The sequence below is a fragment of the Quercus robur genome, chromosome 7 (genome assembly GCF_932294415.1).
Source record: "Quercus robur chromosome 7, dhQueRobu3.1, whole genome shotgun sequence".
In the NCBI taxonomy this organism is placed as follows: domain Eukaryota; kingdom Viridiplantae; phylum Streptophyta; class Magnoliopsida; order Fagales; family Fagaceae; genus Quercus; species Quercus robur.
Genome location: NC_065540.1, coordinates 49,114,993 through 49,121,114, shown reverse-complemented (window position 1 = coordinate 49,121,114; position 6,122 = coordinate 49,114,993). Strand labels below are relative to the sequence as shown.

At 31.9% G+C, this 6,122-nt stretch overlaps 1 pseudogene; it reads right to left on the bottom strand.

Moving 5' to 3' along the window:
• The window catches only part of LOC126691540 (probable galacturonosyltransferase 4), a 94,296-nt pseudogene that overhangs the window by 57,470 nt on the left and 30,704 nt on the right, over window positions 1-6,122 (bottom strand).

The window sequence follows — 6,122 nt, the reverse complement described above, 5'->3', positions numbered from 1 at the left end:
TAATGTCTTATGCTTCTTATGTTGTTGCAGGGCTTAAGAGCATTTACTATTTACTTTTGTTCAAGACTGGACTTCCTAGAGCAATTGAAAGTATGGCCACAGCCCATATGTGGTCCTCATTTTCAGCACTGAAATTTGATACGTAGAAAAGCATTTCCCTTCAGACAAATTGAGTATGGATAATGATCATGATATTTTTTTTAACTTAATTAATGTCCATGTGAATATGTCAAGGAGGAATGTTATGCAACTATCTTACTGTTCTCTTTATAAATGCAAAGGTGTACTCAATTCATTTTATACTTTGCACAATTTGGTGTTTGCCTGTTGGGAGAAAGAAGGTAGGGAGATCTAGGAGAAAATATCAAACACCTAACTTCCCTAAAGACCCTGATAATTTTAGAATCTGAAGATCTCAAGTTGAGCCCCCAGAATTTTATTATTTGCAATTTACCTAAGTTGGAGGTTTTGCCCCAGTGGCTGCAAACACTTCACAGCAGCTATGGATTCAAGAATGTGAAAATTTGAGGGCTTTGCCGGAGTGGCTGCCACATCTGAAATCACTTCACACACTTTGGATTGTTGATTGCACAACAGCACAAGATTGCTCATGTACAACAGATTGAACTCGATGAGGATAGTTGAAGTTCATCATCATCATCAGAATAAGAGGTAAGCATAGAAGATCTCACGTGCAAGCACGTGAAACCAAATTGGGATCAAAATCCCTAAATCAATCACACTCTCCTCTTCCTCACCTCATCAATCACCATGATGATGAAATTTAACTTGGGTTATGCTTATTCTTTTGCTTCCTTTTCCCCCAATACTATAATGTTTCAATGGAAAAGCTTGTGGTATATGGATTGACAAAACAATATTTTTTAGGGACATTGTCACTTTGAAAGAAGTACAGACCAAAATGCATTCAATTGTCAACTTCCTCAAATCTTCGAAACTTCTGTTGGAGGATGATAGAGAAAGGTTTTTTAAAGTCCGTGATGATGTTCGTGACGTTGTCTTGTCTATTGTATCTCATGGTTGGTATATCAAAGCTCTCCCATTTGGAATTTGGAAGAGTTGTACATTGGGAATAGCTTTGGCAAATGGAAGGTTGGAGTTGAAGACCAGAGTATAGCTAACTTCTTCGATTTGGCATCTTTGGCTCACTTGACTGTGTTTCATGTCCACATCAAGAATACGAATGCATTATTCAAATACTTTAAAGATCCTAGGGAAAATCTGGGAAATTTTCTTATTTGTGTGAGTGATGATGACTACAGAGATTTGTGTTTAGGATAAGCTTGCACTTAAAGAGTTTATCTTATCCAGTTCCCAAATGTGATAGGTCAAGGTGAAGTTGGATTTGAGATCGTGATTGATTTAGGGCACATTTGATTTGGTCATGACTTAGTTTTCATAACTCAAAACCCATAACTCATAACCCAAACCTCACTTTATCTCAAAAACTCCAAAATTATTGTTTGGTCATATAACTCACTTTTTACCACCATAACTCATATTTCAAAAATCGAAAACACCAAAATTCTGTTTTCAATTTCCATTATCCATCACTCAAATTTTTGAGTTTTGAGTGATGGAAATTTCGGTGGGACCCACACGTTTTGGAAACTTAGGGTCCGTTTGATTGGGAGGATGGAAAAGTAGGAGGATAAAAAAGATTTAATTTTCTCTCATTTGTGTTTGGTTGGAAGGGTGAAAAAGTGGAGGGATGGAAAACTTTTTTGTTTGGTTGAGATAAAAAATGAGAGGATGAAAAATAAAGTTGATATAAATTTACCATTATGTCCTTGCTAAATATATAAACAAAAAGTAACACATTTATTATTAAAAAAAATTTGTATGGACACTTTAATTTTTATTTATTTATTTATAAAATAAGCAAATGCTAAAAGGATATTAAAAAAAAAAAAACAGATAAAAACAAACAAAAAGAACCAATGTCTACTGTGCAAGGATTTATCCAAAAAAAAAAAACAACAACGGAAAGACAAAAGTAGAAAAAGACAAAAAGTTGGCCATTGGATGGAGAAGGGCAATTTTGTCCAACATACTCTTCCTCCTTTTCTCCCCCATTTTCTCTCCATTTTGGAGAGATTGAATTGTGGTGGATCTAGAGAGAAAATAGCTAGATCCCACCACTTTTCTCTCCCCCTCCTATCCAAACCCTTTCTACCTATTTTCTCTCCTATTTTCCATTTTTTTTTTCCATCCTCCCTAAAATCCACCTATCCAAACATAGTGTTAGTGATGAAAACTGAGTGATATTACTCAAAATCATGGTGATCCAAACAAGGAATTTTAGTCCCAACTTGACCTCACGTGCTTGCATGTGAAATCTTCATTCAATTGTTGTTGTTGTTGCTGTTGTTGTTTTTTTTTTTTTTTTTTTAATTCAATCCTAGTCAGCTTTATACATGGCATATGAGTTGGCGAAAAAAAAAAATTCTTTATTTTGGCCATTAGTCATGTTAATATTTTTCATCCATCATTTAACAGTAGAGACTAATTTGGCATAATACGAAAAGGTTAGGGACTAAAATGACACATTTGAAACGTTAAGGACTAAATTGACATTCAATGCAAAAGTTAGGGACCAAATTTGTAATTTACCAAATAAAAAAATATCTTTTGGATGAAATTTGTAAATAAAATTCCAAAACTTAATAGGCATTTTAAATCTTTATTTTTCCCACACTCTTTCCTTACAAATATATAAAAATAAATGAAGAAATATTGATCTATTTAATTTCTTGAGGAACTAAATCTTGTTAATAGGACATTGTGTTTCAAAGCTTGGCCAACAAGGCATTAGCACCCATTGAATGAATATATTAAATTTTTATTTATTTATTTTTCTTTTATATAATCATTTTTTCTAGTATTATTCTCACGGTAAGTTTCTTATATAGAATATAACTAGTTGTTTATCCATGCAATGCATGGAAAAACTTTAAATGAAATAAATTTTTTAATTAACTTAGTTATATTTCAAATAACAAAAAATAACACTTCAAGTTAAATGTCACGTGTTATTTCTCAAATATGTATCGGAATTGTGTAAAAATAAACAATAGTACAGGCATATATTATTACACATAATTAAAATTTTCTTTAATACTAACCAACCAAAGAATATAATTAAATGTAGCTTGTGCCAAATTGAAAATTATAAAACCAGAAATAAGGATACAGAAATCTATGTTGTAGCGTTGTGAAAATACATACGTGAACAAAAGATACAACTACCATTGGTCCATTAACATTAAAATTGTTTTCATGGTTACGCCTTAGATCTCATACATGATATGTATACTGCTAATAAACAAATTTCACTAAAGATCTAATCATCTAACCTTAAAGAGAGTAGATAAGATAATAAAACACATTTACACCGTAAATAAGTATACATCATATATTTTTTATTCAACATAAAATAGAGTGATGTAACAAAATATCATTCTTAATTATTAAACAATATTTACAATCTCCTATTAAATAAATTAAAGGCACAACCATAAACTCCATCACCACATATTTGGTAGCTAATATGAATGAAATAACAAAACTCAAAATAATATAAGAGACAACTTCATGAGCAGTGTCCTACACAAACTTATTAAGTGATTTCCCTTTCAAGGGATCCAACTGGCCAGCAATGTCTCTACATCTAAATCCACGTATTCAACAAACTGTTATTATATCAAAAGCTAAGCGTCTCATAATATTGTCTGCTTCAAAAGTAATATTTTTAAGTCACAGAGTGACTCAACAATCTTACATTATATCTAACATGACCACAATCATCAATTTGCATATATTAAAAAGTAACATGCTGCAGAAACTTTCCAAAACACATACAGCAAAAATTACTGTTAAGAAAATTTCCAGTTGCCAAGGAAGCTAAATTTTTCTTAATAGTGACTCATTAACGAATATGAAGCATAACCATGTGTCATTGTTTCTTACTTTCAAGTAATTACTTAGCTACAATTTTCTGACAATGTGGCTTACTTCCAACTTCCAAGTAATCCCACTATCCCAGGGTATAGCCAAACCATAGAAGCGGCGAAAGAAATAAAACTAACCATAGCTAGTAAAGGATAAGGAACTCGTAGCATAGAATAGAAAGAAAAGAATACCATACCTTTGTCATGTTCCATCAACATGCGTGCAAAGAAATTTCTCATAGATGATAGATGGGGAAAGTTTGAGAAAAAAAATGTTAGGAATTGCTCGGCTACAATTTGCTGACAATATGGCTTACTTTCAAGTAATCACTGGATTTAGCTAGAAATTTCTTCCCCTGCCTCTTCCTCGTCCTATACGTTTGCAAACTCCAATTGAAGGATGCCAACAATCAGAGGTCCAAAACAGGTAATAAAAAAATTTTTGACTTAAGTAGAACAAATCCACCTAGAGATACACTTCGCACAATCATATCCAATCTCTCAAAATCAATTAAAAAATATCCCTAAAAAAGAGAGAAAAACAGACTTCCCTACATTGATTAGGAGAGTTTTCAAGACACTGTCTCTGCAATTGGGTCATAACTCATAAAATCCATGTTGGGTTCTCTGGCCATTGCGAGACTAACCCAGAAAACAGAGTGCAGGACAAATACACATCTTCTTATAACTACGGCATAAAAAAAGGACTGTAAGCTTCAGAGATGACGAATAGAAGGGAAGAAAGGTGACAGTAGGATTCGAGGGAAGGCCGGGAGAAGATTGGATCTGATTTTGCAAATGCTGCTTCAAGAGGAAGCTGAAGAACATGTTTAATAGTCATAGCCAAAGAAAGTTGAATCCGTTTGCGAATTCAATCGGGCAGAGCATCATACAGAATGCTGACTTTTAGGTTTTTATCGAGAGATATTTGGAGCTAAAACCAAATAATAAACAAAACAAAGAAAATAATAATGACTTGGAAAAATGTGTGAGTCCTAAAGCTTATGTGACACATTGTAGAAATGTCAACAAAAAGTTAAAAAAGACTTCGGTTTTAGTATTTATAGATTACAAATTTCATTTCAGGTGTTTGACATAGGTCACATCCAATAGAATCTAAACATTGTTCAATTCAAAGTCACAAATTCCTTCCATAATTCATAAGCATTCCTTCATTGCAATTTGGATTAGAAGACGTAAATAAATAAATACTTCTTATATTTAATTTGCTTTCAAGTGATGTAAATAAATAAATATTTCTATTATTGTAATTTGCGCTAAATGATGTAAATATATAAACATATATGTCATTGTAATTCAAGGTAAGAGATGTAAATAAATAAAGAAGTAATGTGTGTACTCCCTTGAGTACATTCTTGTGTGTAAAGTTGAGATATCTATGGATTTGTGTGAGTACATTCTTGTGTAGAAAGTTGAGAGATCCATGAATTGGTGTGTGCAGGCATTTATTCTTATATTCATGTTTTATGATTCTTTTTCGTAAGCAGTAAGCATTGAGTATATTAACATGTTTAATTAATTAGAAAATTTTGGGTGTCACTCCTTCATTAATAAAAAGTTAAGAGAAAAATGACACACCAATGATTATAGGTTGCTGATTCTCATGTTTGGGAATAACGAGTGTCATTTTTCAAATCCTTCTTAAGCCAAAGGAGTAAGAAAACTCTGTTTTCTCAACAAGAATTGCTTTAATCTCCACTACTATCATGTTAATTACTGAATTTTATGTTGTTGGAATTCACTCTAATATTGTCTATATCAAAATTGAAAAACATAAATGCAGTCACACAAAAATTATTAGGAAACATTTTGAGGAAATTATATGAAAATGGCCAATTATATAATGAAATTCTATAATATCCCATTAAAATTTGAGATTTAACTTCTAAGAACCAGAATTTAACCACCCAAGAACTTGAGTCCAATTAAAAAATAATAATTTGGTCAATATTACAATCATAGGGTTAATATTTATAGGTTGTAACTTAATCGCATCTCTTTTTAAAAAGATATGTGAGAGCAAGCAATGCAATCCCGAAAAGAAAAATGGGTGTCAATTAAAATCCAAAAGGCACAAAACTTTAAAAAGAACAACATTTACTTTTCTTGAAAGCTAATTTACGCTTCAAA